This window comes from Stegostoma tigrinum, chromosome 5, assembly GCF_030684315.1.
Source record: "Stegostoma tigrinum isolate sSteTig4 chromosome 5, sSteTig4.hap1, whole genome shotgun sequence".
Taxonomy (NCBI): Eukaryota; Metazoa; Chordata; class Chondrichthyes; order Orectolobiformes; family Stegostomatidae; genus Stegostoma; species Stegostoma tigrinum.
Genome location: NC_081358.1, coordinates 110,642,618 through 110,657,473, shown reverse-complemented (window position 1 = coordinate 110,657,473; position 14,856 = coordinate 110,642,618).

Here is a 14,856-nt window from a genome sequence, read left to right as displayed (position 1 = left end):
TGACAATTTCTGCTGGAAGCTGGGCATCAGGTGAAAATAGAACCAGCATTGTGCATTAGATAACTTTCTAATCCCCAGCCCATCATCTATGAAGAGGAAGCACTTGGATGAAATGTTGAAGGGCAACAGATCCCCGAATGATCATACCCTAACTGAATGACCAGCACTTTTGCCTTCATTCTTCCATGGTATGTAAGAAACAGCATTTACTGCCCTTTCCTTATTGCCCTTTATCTGAGCCACTTTCTACGCCATTTTAGAAAGCAATTAAGAATTAAATATATGACTGCTGGTCTCGATTCAAATATACTCGCGTTCACAGAAGATTAGCCTGAGTCATAAGTATTCGACCACCTGTCCCCACTCTGAAGTGAACGGAGAAAATGGCCACCTGGTAGGTTCCTGTTGAAGATGGAACCTGCTTTATAATTTATTCTCAAGATATGGTTATTGCTGGCGAGATGAATTAAGATTTTAGATCAGGCTCTATGTTGCCATTGTCATCAATGGTTTGTCCTGAGCTGATGTAGGATCGGCATAATGTTAGAACACATGACAGTGGCTGAGAAGTGTTGACATCTTCTAGGAGTTGCTGATTTCATTGTGCTGTTAGATAGAGGGCCTTAACTTTGAATTGCTCTTTCATAAAATCATCAATTGCTCTTTCATTTCAAGAGTTTCAATTGAAAGACTTCCGTGTGATTTTTGTTTTGTTTCAGTTTTTTTTCCTCTACAATGTAGGGGAAAGCTGCAAAAATACTTCTCACTGCGGCAATTCTCCTCTTCTGTCATTCATTTTTTAGATGAGAAACAGCTGGGAATGGGAAAGCCATTTTCACAAGTCCCATAATAATATACAACTGCCAGCTTTTAGAGACCCAGAAGGTTTTACTGTAATATTTCCCTTGAGTTATGCGTAAGAAGGTTGTGGTTCAGTACAGAAGACCTATAAGAACTTTGTTCCATTTAACAGAGAGGTCAGTAAATTTTCACATGGAACAGTACAGTGCTTTCTGTAGGTCAGGAAGATGCCAGTGCACTTAATGTATACAGTCCATTGTTTAACCCCAAGGATCAGCAAGCTTTCAAAAAGTGGACCTTGCTTACTGTGGCAGTCCACTTCATTGATTTCTACACAGGGTTGATATAATTAAGTGAGTAGGTCATTCATAGTCACACAATTTCTTCAAGAGCTTTGCGTCCTGCCAGTAATAATGGCTGATGTACTGATTGTAATGAAGTCAGCTGGGTAGAACTTACAGAATATGAGTTCCCTGATTGGAGTTGTTAATCTGGTCCAATCAGGGAGCCCTGGTTGTCAGATAAGAACGGTAGTGTTAGACATCGTGTTCAATGTGAGAGCTGGTACTGAGGCATCTGGATCAGGACAATTCACATGTAACTAAAGAGTGAGTTGGTGAAGGGATACCAGCCTCTGTGGAGTTATGTCAGTCTAATAATCAAACACTCATCAAGGATTGATTGACTCTGTGTGTTAAATTTACTTAAAACAGTTAAACATATTATCAGTCGTTAAACAGCAAACCAACATACATATATGCCTGATATGAATGTATGCAGCTTTCAAACTACAGACTAACTGGTTCAGTCACAGCGTTATGTCTACACTACACAAACTTCTTTAAGAAAACTGTCTGAAAGGCAAGGCACAGATAGAACAAGGAGCTAAAATTTTTACTTTATGCACCTATGTTAGATACCCTTGTTAAGCCAGCCCATTTTTCCAAACCAAATTGATTTAACTTTCTCAAATGTCTAAGTAGTGCAAATCGAGGCCTGCAGTGCTGGATTTCTATATGACGGCATTGGTGATGACAGGGCAATGTGGAGACTTCAATATTAACATGTCTGTTGTTCAAACGTACAGCATTTCAATGGTATTTAACCACCTGCAGAAAAAGGCTGCACATAAGTGAAAATTTTATTACATTACCAATCTATAAATCAATATATACAATTAACCTACCTGACAGGCCTCGCAATGTAACACTATAGTTTGCTGTGCTAATTATTAATCTGTCCTCAGTTAGTGTATTTGCCAATCCTTCCAGGTCAGGGCTGGGGGAATTGAGCAGCCTCAAATCCTGAACCTCTGCCTTGTAGTGGTGAATGGAAGATCTCAGAATTTCCAGCGAAGGATGAAACATAATGTGTACACCTCTGCCACAGTCAAAGCAACATAAACCGTGTTTTCTGAAGAATAGTTACTTTCGACTCAAGAGAAATGTTAGCTCTGTTTCTCTCCTCAAAGATGCTGCCAGGTCTGCTGAGGATTTATAGCATTTTCTGCTATTATTACAAAATACTCAGTATTGTCAAGTTAAACCTTTGTTTTATGGCCTTTTATACACCTTGAAAAAATTAATTGCCTTGCTTCCTGTGTGATCTAAACAAAACTCCATTCAATAACATGACTAAAAGAGCATTGTGTATTTCAAACCTATTTTCCCAAATAACTTCAAAATCACATGCACTTAGCTGTGATGTTCCATGGAAAATTGCAAATTGGTTTATGTGCATATAGCCCATTTGGGGAAATGATTTATTTTGGTATTTCAGTCATTGTCAGATAATTAATTATAGCCGGCTTTAATTAGTTACAGAGGGTTGGAGCATGCAGTACTGCCAACACTAACCTGCTATTCTGCCATCAATAAATAACTTTAGTAGAAATGTCTCTAATTGACTTAGAGAAGGTGGTGGTGAGCAGCCTTTTTTGGATTCTAGGGACACCCATGTTACTCTAAGGAAGGGACTCCAGCTTTTCAACATCAGCAGCGAAATAAAGTTCAAACTCAAAATGATGGAGGAGGAGATGAATTTGTCCAGCACTTGTGTTGCACAAATGCTATTTGTCACTCATTGGCTCAGACCGCAATCTTTAACATAATATTTTTAATGTAACGTGGAAATTACTGACATGAAACACATCAATATTTGTCCTGTAGGGGAGTAACTTGCTTGGTCATTTTCAAAAAGTAGACAAGAGTCAAACACATTGTGGTCTGGAATCACATGTAGATCAGTACAGGTAAGGATGGCAGATTTCCTTTCATAACGGCCATTAGTGAATTGGATGGATTTTTAACAGTTAGCAATGGTTCTTCCATAAAACAAAGAACTGTGGTTGCTGGAAATATGAAACTAAAATCAAATTGCAGAAGAAACTCAGCAGTTCTGGCAGCACCTGTGTGGAGAAAGCAGATTAATGTCTAATATGTCATTTCATCAGAACTGAAAAAAAAGTTGGAAAATAGTGATATTGCTTGTTTACAGCTCAATTCCCCTTGAAAATATTAAGCTTCTCATCATTCTAAATTTTCCAAACTCACTCGATGTTGGGAAAAGTCATCAAGGAAATTATTTTAAGCATCTGGTTGATTCAACTCGCTACTTGCTGATCAAGCTCCACAATGGGCACCAGGCACTGACTTTTCAGGGCCATACACGTCCCACATCTACCGACATTGGCATCTGATATGTGCCAGCCTTTAACAACTCTATGGCACATCTCCAGTTGACCTACAGTTTGCTTCTGCATCTCAAAAATGCAGCTTGACCTGCACCAACAACTCTCATTGTGATGCTGCAGCAAGGACACTGTTCTCAGTGACACACAGCCAGCTCATGGATTGCAACAGGCTGCATCCCCTGCCTCTTCACATCGTCTTATATTGCAGACTCACCCTGAACCTACCTGGACACTCACAGCATCTCTACTTTCCATTGCCTTGCCTTTTCTTGTGCTTTGCCCTTTCACCCAAAGGTACCAGGTTCATATTACTAATGTCTTGACGGCACTTAGATATAGACATAAAGCTTGTCATAGTTGTTAGCAGGCCCCTGTCACATCAACGCTTTGTTCAGGGTGTCCCTTCATAGCAAGTCAAGAGCAGCCTGTGATACCAGTTCAGGGCCTCTTTGGGCTGACTAGAATCAGGGCTGTCTCCTTGTCAGGGATGAGTGGTTGATGGTCAGCCCACTATCTATCTTGGCTCTTCCTTCTCCTGCAAGCAGAGAAAAAACACGGGCGTTACAGGAACTGAAAACAGGTGGCACAGTTATTACTTTTGGTGCAGGTGGGGATGTTTCCCAAGTGGGTGAGTAAGCTCTGCACAGGGCTTGCAGGGTTGGGATGGGTGAGTGTAAATGAGTAAAACTCAGTTAAAGGCCCTCTGAAAGCAGTTTCCTGGGCTGGCTCGGGGCCTTACACAGCAGCATCCTGGCATTGGCATTGTGACCTCCTGGCCTGGTGCAATGCCATCGCGGAGTGGTGTGGTGACCTTCCAGCCTGGCACAATGCCATCCTGGAGCAGTGTGGTGACCTGGCCTCCTGCAGTGGCCTCTCAGCATGGAGTGTTGCTGGCATGGTGTGGACCCATGGCCTGGTGTGCCAGCATGGCCTGCTGTATTGAACTCTTTTCTGTAATGCTGGGCATTTTGTTTCTGTACTGTCTAAAATCTTGTAACAAAAGAAGATGTGCCTAGATACATTTGTATCTAAGTCGGCACTGTAATTGGTGACATATAAACTTTTCGTTATTCTCATTTGAGTGTACATGACAATAAAGGCTATTGTATTCTATTCTAAAACTGCTGCATGCAACAGTGAAAGTGGCAGGGCATGAGCCTTGGGGAGAGTTAGGTGCAGTAATACGGATAGAGTGAGTGTGAAGTATTGGACAGTTGGTGGCACTTACCCTGGCAGGTTGCTGAAGCTCACTGATCTTCTTTGTACAGTCCTGTGCATTCCTTGTGACAGCTCTAACCCGGGTGGCAACCCGGGACCAGGCTGATATGGTCTGAAGTCGTGCCGTCCACTGCTGGTCCTGAGGAGGAGAAAGTTGCCAACCAGCTAGGCTTCCAAGCCTCTGCCCACAAAGCAGGGTGCTAACTTCCCCCTGTTTGCCTTGTCTGGGGCAAGCATCAGGATTGTGCTGGGCAGCCCTGGACTGACAGGCTTTCAGAGGTGCAAGTGCAAGGCATTCTGGTCTTTCAGCAAATGTCCACTGAGTGGTGGGATGTTCTAGGAACAACACATGATACAATGGGAAATTGTCGTAAGACATGCCACTGGGGCATGGTAGTTCATAAATGAGGCAGGTTTGGTAAGATAGAGTGAAAAAACTCACTTGGCCTCATGGCAACATACCCTCCAAAAAAACCCGACACATCTTAGGTTTAGCTAAAACAAATAAGGTAAACGCAAACAAAAATGGAGTCACTCTTTTTGTGGAGTTTCTCTGTCTGGCACAATGTGATGGCTTCCGGCAAGTGGGAAGTGAATGGGGAGCGGGTGACATGCTTCAAAGTTCTGAAAGTGATGTTTGAGTAATTTGCCTGCTGTCCTGGAGAAGTAGCAGGTGTGTGTAACAAAAAGCATTATTGGCACCCTGTATCTGTAGCTGCAGGTTGGACGTGGGAAGTGGAATAAGGTTGTTGTAAAGATTGGACAAGAGGAACGTGATTAAGCGCAGGCACTCACATCTTCAGCCACCTGAAAACATGTTTCATTTGTAGGAACAACAGGGATAGATAGGCTGAGTGACAGAAAACAGAGAGTAATGATTAATTTTCTGAAGAAGGGCTAGGCCCGAAACATCAGCTTTCCTGCTCCTCTGATGCTGCTTGGCCCGTTGTGTTCATCCAGCTCTACATCTTGTTATCTCTGTAATGACTAATGCATACTTTTCAGGCTAGAGGAAGGTTTGTAGTGGCGTTTTGTAGAGGTCAGTATTGGGACCCTTGCTTTTCCTGGTTTTTACTACTGATCTAGATTTTGGTGTGCAAGAGATAATTTCACATTTGATGAATGACCAAAAAACATTGTAAACTGAGAAGAGGGCAGTGTGGAACTCCACAAGGACATTAACAAGTTGGTGGAGTAGGTGAGAAGGGGGCAGATAAAGTTCAATGTGTAGAAACCTAAAGTGATCCATTTTAGTAAAAACAAAATGGTGAGATAGTATAAAATAAAAAGGATTACTCTCAGAGTTGTGCAGGAACAGATAGTTCTGGCTGTATATGCTGTTGCAGACAGCTGTTCATAAAGCATACAGTATTCTCAGGTTTATAAATAGTGGCATAGACTGCAAGAGCAGGGAAGTTACACTGAACTTGTTTAAAACAATAGTTAGACATCACCTAGAGTACTGTGTATAGTTCTGGATACCACACTGTAGAAAGAATTTAAATGCTTTGGAAGAAGTGCAGAAGAGATTTACGAAAATAGATCTGTCGATGTGGCATTTCTTGTTAGTAATTTATCTAGGCTATTAAGATAGACCAGAGAAGTTAGAACTGTTCCCTTTGAAAAAGAGGAAGTTGCAAGGGATTTGTTAGGAGTTTTCAAAATCATGAAGACAGAAAAGATAAGGAGAAACTGTTTCCAATCATACAAGAATTGATATTGAGAGAGCACAGCTTTGAAGTAATTTGCAAAACAAGCAAAATGTGATGTGAGAAAGAAACATTTTCATGGAGCAAATAAATATGCAATGGGTGGGAGTGTGGTGGAGACAAGTTCAAGTCAGGCATTCACAAGGACATAGGATAACGATTTGAAATGAAGCAATGTGTAAGGTTACAAAGAAAAGGTAGGAGGCTGGCGCGTTCATTTGGAGAACCAGTATAGACACAATGGGCAGATGGTCTCCTTATGCACTGTGACAGTTCTTTGATTTTGGTGATTCAGCATGACAGTGAGTTCTTACATGATCTGATATAAAACAGAGCATGCTGCCACCTTTATACTAAAGTGCTATGGAACTTTCATGGCATGTTCCCAATCGACTCTTTTTAAATAGTCTTCAACTGAGCTCTACACTAAGTGTTGGGTCTCCCAATGAGCCAAATGTCAAGAAGTGATGTCTCACTCCAACAGGTGAGCTATCCAATAACCAACAAAATTTATGTTGACAGCTGGCCCAGCAATTTTTAACAAAGGTAGAAATCTGAAAGAAGTATGTGACTCATCTCACATGGTCAGGAAAGATATGCTGTCATTCTGACCCTGTGGGCAGATGTTGGAAGTTGTTAATACTCGATGTTGTAGAGTTTAGCTGTTGATGGTAACTTCAAATTTAGGTGGGTACAGGTAGGACATCAGCAATAGTTGTGGGAAAAATTGTTGTAAGTGAAATTTAAGGGCAGGCCTAGGTAAAGTAAGAGATTAGGTTACATGGAATCAAATGAATACAGCTCTTAAACATCAAGACCGTGAAATGGGAAAGTCTTCCTGCTTGCTGATTCGCTGCAGTTTCCATTTCTCTTCACCAAAAATTAATGTAGATGGTCAGGAAATCGTCTTCAGAAATTCAACTCCCAAAAGCATGGATGCATCTGCGATAGACAGAGCTCAAATGAAAATTCTAAAAACAAAGTCCAAACCACATTAAGGTCTGTTGTTGAAGAGAATTAGCAATGAACTTACCTATTGCCTTTTTAATGTCATATATCCAAAAGCTCTTCGAGGAGGCACCAATAACCAAACACAGAAGGCAAATGAATAACTAGCGGTTAGATGATGAATGGCTTTGGCTTTGAAAGTCTGGTGCTTGTAGAAGGGAAGGCTAATGTAAAGAGTTAAGAAATTCCATAGTTTTAAGTTTGTGGAAATGATTATTATGGGTAAGTGACAATATGAGAAACCTTGTGAGCTATATATACATGGGTAATATTAAAATACATCCAATGATATTCTATCTTACTTAAGCATTTGCTGCATTTTGACGTCTCATCTTAACTCATAATTTCTTTAGCTTTTTTAATATCTGTTAAAAAAGAATTGTGATGCCTGGATTATTTTTGAGTTTTTTTACATAGTTACTAAGGTCTCACTGGATCACTTTAATGATTATGTGATTTGTTGGGCCAAATGCACATCAGCAGGTCGCTTTATGACCATAAATCTTTAACAATTCTTTGGCTTACAGGGTCTGTTTTCTCTTTCCCACACCAGTCTTGTGGGGTTTCTGAATAACTGTACACAAAGCCTTGTAGATTGAGACTGACTGAAGAAATGTAATTGAGTCATGAGACAGCTAATCTTATTAAACCATGTAAGATTGCGATAGGGCAGCTGCTCCCATCCTGGGGAAATCTTGAACCAGGGGAATAAAAAGAGACCCACTAAAGACAGGGATAGAAAGTAATTGGATAAAGATGGAAACAGGCCACAATACATTGGAATTCTCCACCCCAGAGACCTGTTGAGGTTGAGTCATGAGGATGTTCAATGCAGAGATAGACAAACTTTTGAATTTGTTTGCGTTCAAGGGTTATGGAAACAAGACAAAAGAAGTGAAGATGATCAGTTCAGCCTGATATTATTGAAGGGTGAAACAGGTTTGAGAGGCCATAGATAGACCAGATGAGAGCTGGTTTGGTTACAAATGTAGGAATTCCCTACACTGTGTTAGGATTCTGAACCTTAAAACAATTACCATTTCTTTCAAGGAAACCTAGCTGTCGTCACATCTTTGTTGATGAATTACACACCTACATATCTATCAAACAAGCTTCAATGATAAAACAAGCAACAAGTGATATCATAATTTGTCAGTATTTGACTAATCTGCTCATTGTAAGTGAAGGTTGTACAGTAGTTAGTTCCAGTATCATTTCTCTTATCAAGGTCATCTGGGCAGCTCTAACAGTGATGGCTAATTCCTGAACTATCCAAAGAGATTGATATAATTAGTGCCTGACTAGACTTCCATTTTAATTTGAGAAGGAAATGACACAAGCTGATTTAATTATGGCCATTGCCAGCAGTGGCACTGCCACTACCCTGCAGCCCAATGGTATCAATGTGGACTTCACAAGCTTCAAAATCTCCCCTCCCCCCACTGCATCACAAAACCAGCCCAGTTCTTCCCTTCCCACCACTGCATCCCAAAACCAGCCCAGCCTGTCTCTGCCTCCCTAACCTGTTCTTCCTCTCACCCATCCCGTCCTCCCACCTCAAGCCGCACCTCCATTTCCAACCTACCACCTCATCCCGCCTCCTTGACCTGTCCATTTTCCCTGGACTGACCTATCCCCTCCCTACCTCCTCACCTATACTCTCCTCTCTACCTATCTTGTTTTCTCTCCATCTTCGGTCCGCCTCCCCCTCTGTCCCTATTTATTCCAGTTCCCTCTCCCCATCCCCCTCTCTGATGAAGGGTCTAGGCCTGAAACATCAGCTTTTGTGCTCCTGAGATGCTGCTTGGCCGGCTGTGTTCATCCAGCTCCACACTTTGTTATCTTGCACGTCCACTAATACTCTTTTATAGTGCTGAGATATTCGGTAACAATACTGCAGAGGAGGAATTCATGGAGTGTTTGCAGGATGATTTTCTGGATCAATATGTTGAGGAACCAACTAGAGAATAGGCCATTCTTAGACTGGGTATTGAGTAGTGAGAAAGGGATGACTGTAGTGGTGAAATTCCCCTTGGAGAAGAGTAACTGTAATATGATAGAATTCTTCACTAAGATGGAGTGATGCAGTTGATTCTGAGCCTAGGGTCCTAAATCTAAACTAAAGGAAATTACAATAGTTTGAGGCTTGAGCCAGCTATGATAAAGTTGGGAATGCTATTTAAAGGGATAGAATTGGACAGGCAATGGCAAACATTTAAAGAGCATTTATAGAGGAACTGTCATAACTATTCATTTCTGTCTGGCAGAAGAGGTGGTCTGATCATGGCTAGCAAGGAAAATTAAATCCAAGGAAGGGGAATGTAAACTGGTGGAGAAAAGCAGCAGCCCTAAGAAGTGTGAGTAGTTTAGGTTTCAGCAAAAGGGGTTAATGGGATTGATGAAGAGGGGGCAATAAAATGCTTGCCAAAAGCATACAAACTGATTGTTCAACCTGAAGAGAAAAGGATTAGTGAAGGCAAATGTAGGTCCCTTACAGACAAACACGGAGCATCCCAGGGATCTGGAAAATGGCGAATGAAATACCCCTGTTTAAGAAAGGAGGGAGGCAATAGATAGGAAACTATAAGTGGTTAGCCTGACCTTGGTCCTTTGTAAGTTTTAATTTTGATTATAAAGGACTAGATTAAAACTTTGTTTTAAATAGTACCTTACGAATCAGCACTCTCAATAAACGGGCAAAAATTATATACCTGACGTTCCAGAAGTTTACGATATTATTATGATCTTATGATGTCTGAGTAGTCAGCTAAGGGTACGAGAGAGAATGCTCTCTGTAGGTAAGTTTTATTAAGAGCAAAGTTGTGTTATTATTTAAGTCATTTATGCTAAAGATAAAATATAACAGTGATGTGTATATCCCCTGTACTATGTTTCTATAATTAGTGTGTGTTTTATGTGGGCCTCTTGATCAATCAGAATATTTGATCAACTGGGTACTTTCCTGGTCCCATAGGTGCTAGATAATAAAGTTTGCTATACTGGGCAGTGCAATGTAAAATAGGGTTCAGCCAGCACGGCTTTGTCAATGGGAGGACATGCCCCACAAATTTGTTAGAATTCTTTGAGCAGGTAATGAGCAAGTTAGACAAAGGAGAGCCAGTGGGCGTGATCAATTTGGACTTGCAGAATGCCTCTGACAAGATACCTCAGGCTGCTAAATAAGATAAGAGCTAACAGTGTAAAGTGCAGGGTACTAGCATGGGTAGAGGATTGGCTGACTAGCACAAGGCAGAGAGTTGGGATAAAGGGTAGGATTAAAGTGTCGGGCATTCTTCAGGATAGCAACCAGTGAGCGGGGAGATTCACAGGGGTCAGTGTTAGGATCACAACTATTCATGTTACATATTAATGATCTGGACAAAGGGTTGATGAAAATAGTTGATAAATTTGCAGATGACGCAAAGTTAGGTAGAGTGGCTGGTATTGTTGAGCGGGAAGGCTACAGAAGAACTTGGACAAGCTAGAGGAGTAGGCAAAGAAGAGCCACGTGGAGTACAATGTGGCAAGTGTGAGTTTATGCACTTTGGTAGAAAGGATAGAGGTGCAGACCATTTTCTAATTGGGAAAAAGCTTTAGACATCTGAAGCACAAAGAGAATAAGGAATCCAAGTTCAAGATTCTCCTAAGGTTAACATGCAGGCTCAGTTGACGGTTAGGAAGGCAAATGCAATGTTAGCATTCATTTCGAGAGGGCTAGAATACAACAGCAGGAATGTACTGCTGAGTCTTTACAAAGCCCTGGCCAGGCTGTGTTTGGAATATTGTGAGCTGCTTTGGGTCCTACATCTAAGGAAGAATGGGCTGGTTTTGGAGGGGGTGCAGAGGAGGTTTACAGGAATGATCCCAAGATGAGGGGCTTGTCATATGAGGAGCAGCTGACGGCTTTCCGTCTGTAATTGAGTTTAGAAGGATGAAGGAGGATCTCATTGAAATTTACAGGATACTGAGAGGCCTGGATAGATTGGACATGGAGAAGACGCTTCCACTAGCAGGAAAGACGAGCATATACAAATTGATTGTAAAACCTTTTGTAAGTATGTGAAGGCAAAGGGATTAATGAAGACAAATGTAGGCCTCAGGAAGGCAGCAACAGGTACAGAATAGGTTGATCAGCCTGAATAGTGTAGCAGGCTTAAAGGGCTGAATGGCCTTCTCCTGTTCCTATTTCATATGGTTCTATGTTTCTCCTGGAATGGAAATTGGCTTGGAGCAAATGGGGAATCCAGAAATTGGGTAATGGACAGGAAACTGGAGTTGAAGCTGAAGATCAGCCAGGATTATATCGAATAGCAGAGCAAACGTGATGAAACATATACTAAAAGCCTGCTCCTTTGTCTTGTAGTTTGTGTGTTTGGGTGTGATGGGCTGGGCGGGGGTGTCTGAATAACTTGAGGAGGGAGTTCTACTCAAGATGGAGTGTGATAATTTGTTGATCACCAAGATCTGATTGTGTGGGCATGAATTCTCTTGATCATTGATTTAGATTTTGACATGCTCCACTTAAGTCTGGGCTGAGAAATCATTGCTGTCTTTTTGATGTAACATAGTCCCAAATTGTGAATCTTTGTGAGGTTCTGAGCTACTAACCTGGGTACTTCTATACCTGGTCAATAACCCAACAGATCCTTATCACAGATGGTGAGGATGGGCCAAATTGCAATGGCCATGGGGCCATAATACAAAGGAGCAGAAGTAGGCCATTCAACCTGTTGAGTTAGCAGCACCATTCAATGAGAACATGGCTGATCTGATAATCCTCAACTCTACTTAGTTGCCTTTACCCTTTAACGAAATTCTTGATTATCTCATTGAATAAAAATCTATCTTAGCCTTTGAAAATATTTAATGATCAGTCTCTCCAGCTTTCTATGTTGAAAAAAATTCCACAGTTTCACTACCCTCTCAGAGAAGGCATTTTTCTTCATCTCTGTCTTAAATATGTGACCCCTTTCTCTCAGACTATGCCCTCCAGACCTAGACTCTCCCACTCTGGCCCTCGACTCTCCCAGCAGTGGAAACAACCTTGCACATGGTAAACTCGCACACTCAAGCAGAAACTGCCTTGGAATTAAATTGCTCTTTCAAAATGTTTTTCATGGTGTCTTTATCTTCTGCCTGCATGTTTTTAGTTCATTTGGGGTTAATACACGACAAGCAATCAAACAAGCAATCCAATCTGATTGTTTTGCCTTTATCGGACAAGTGATGTATATTTTTGGAGACAGTCTGATTGGAATGTGGCATTTACATAAAACTACCGGTAAATCTGCAAAACGATATCGGCTGATGTCATTGAAAGCCCTTTGCGTCATGCGGAACCAAAACCCAATTCCAAGAACTGTCTTTGGCATTGAACACGAGAGAAATATCTGAGCAAAAACACAGCAAGTGGAACTGTCAAAACTGGAATGGGAGTGACACTTCAATATTTAAAAAAGATGGAGAGGCCGTGTGAAGTGGTAAGATACATTGACGTAGGTTGCATTTTAAAACTAAAAATACGTGACCTTTGACCGGATCTCAAGAACGACAAAGTTAAGATTAATTTTTAAAAGCAAATGAATTACACCAGCAATTGTCTGAATTAAACGCTCAAATTCTGGATGAGCTTGCAAATGTTTGAAATATAACATGCTCGTCAATCGCTGGAAACTGCGTCATTGCCAAGTTTATCTTAAAGACAGTTGACGAGAGTGTTTCTATTCAACATTTAAATAAACTAAGAATATTAGTAAAATTCTTGTTTCAGTAAAAGATATCCAATCCACTTAAAATTGATGAAAAGAATTGCAAGATGAATCATCAGTCTGTACTGGATCTTTGAAAGGACTTTCTTGTAATTAACAGGGGCAATCTGCTGGAAATCAAACTCTTTTCCCATAATCATCATAAAAGTTCAAGTTTTTAAAAAAATTATGCAAAAAGCCCCAAATCACCCAACTTTGTGGTGGGAAGCACAGGCTAGCCTTCTGTACTCAACAGAATCATTATTTATGATGAGTATTTAGATTCCAACCACAGCTAAATCATTCATTTAAATTAGGCTAACTCTTCAAATTAAAGCTCTTAACCCCTTTGTAAACAGGAGAGGTGATGGCCAGTGGCATTATCGCTGGACTGTTAATCCAGAGACTGAGATAATGTCCTGGGGACGTGGCTTCAAATCGGTAGATAGTGGAATTGGAATACAATAAAAATCTGGAATTAAAAGTCTAATGATGACCGTGAACCCATTGTCGGTTGTTGAAAAAACCCATTGGTTCACGAATGTCCTTTAGGGAATGAAACTGTTATGTAGGCCTAGTCTGGCCTACATATGAGTCCAGACCCACAGTAATGTTGTTGACTCTCACCTGCCCTCTGGGCAATTAGGGATGGGCAATAAGTGCAGGCCGAGCCAGGGATGCCCTCATCCTGTGAATGAATTAAGAATAAAACATCCTCATTCACTTGGAACATGGGCTTCTTCTGGGCTAGTTTTAGGCTGTTATATTGCTATAACAAAGCATACTTCTAGCAGCAGGTAATCTGAATTACAATGGAGGATGAGATCATCATACCATCAGTCACATGGTTTAATATAACAATGATGTCATGTGTGTAGTGATTGTTACAATGTCGGCCAGACGGACATGATAGAATATGAGTTCACTGATTGGATCTGTTACTCTGGTCTAATCAGGGAGTCCTGGCTGACAAATAAGGATATCCTGTTCACTCTAAGGGCTGGCTCTGAGGGAGCTGGAGAGTCAAAGACTCTCCAGGTACAAATAAAGGGTGGCTTGGTGACAGGATATCAGCCTCTGTGGAGTTATTTTAGTGGCGGCGAGAGTGGGAATAACAATGTAACTATGCAAAAGCACCTACTAGCTAAAGCCCAACTGGACTTTGAACAGGCACTATGACTGGCCTTACTGTTAGAAAATGTGGCAAGTGGAGCATATGAGTTGCAGGGTATTCCATTGGAGGTGGGCACTCTCACCGATTTGACTGAGCTTGGGGAACACCACTCGAATAAGGTTATTGTATCCCCTCACTCAAGATATATCCTGAACAGAGGTACTCTAGGTCAGCCCACAACATAATCCCAAAACAAAGCCAAGCCTCAGCAAAACGGTTATGCTGGTATATGGACTTGAAACAAAGAGTCCGACTGGACTTAAATGATGTAAGAGAATGCATAGGCCAGTATCCAGGAGAGTGCACAGCCTGGAAAGTCCTCCTACATCTAGTTTGTGACAGATAAATTGCTTAGAAACATCCAGATCAGAACCAATCAAAATAAATGTCTAATTATATGGTCATCTGGTTCTACTAGAGGTTGATACCAAGGCAGTGGGTTTCAGTGATCAAACAACCAGTGTTTAACAAAATTTGCTCAGGAGTCCAACCCTTAAGATTGCATGA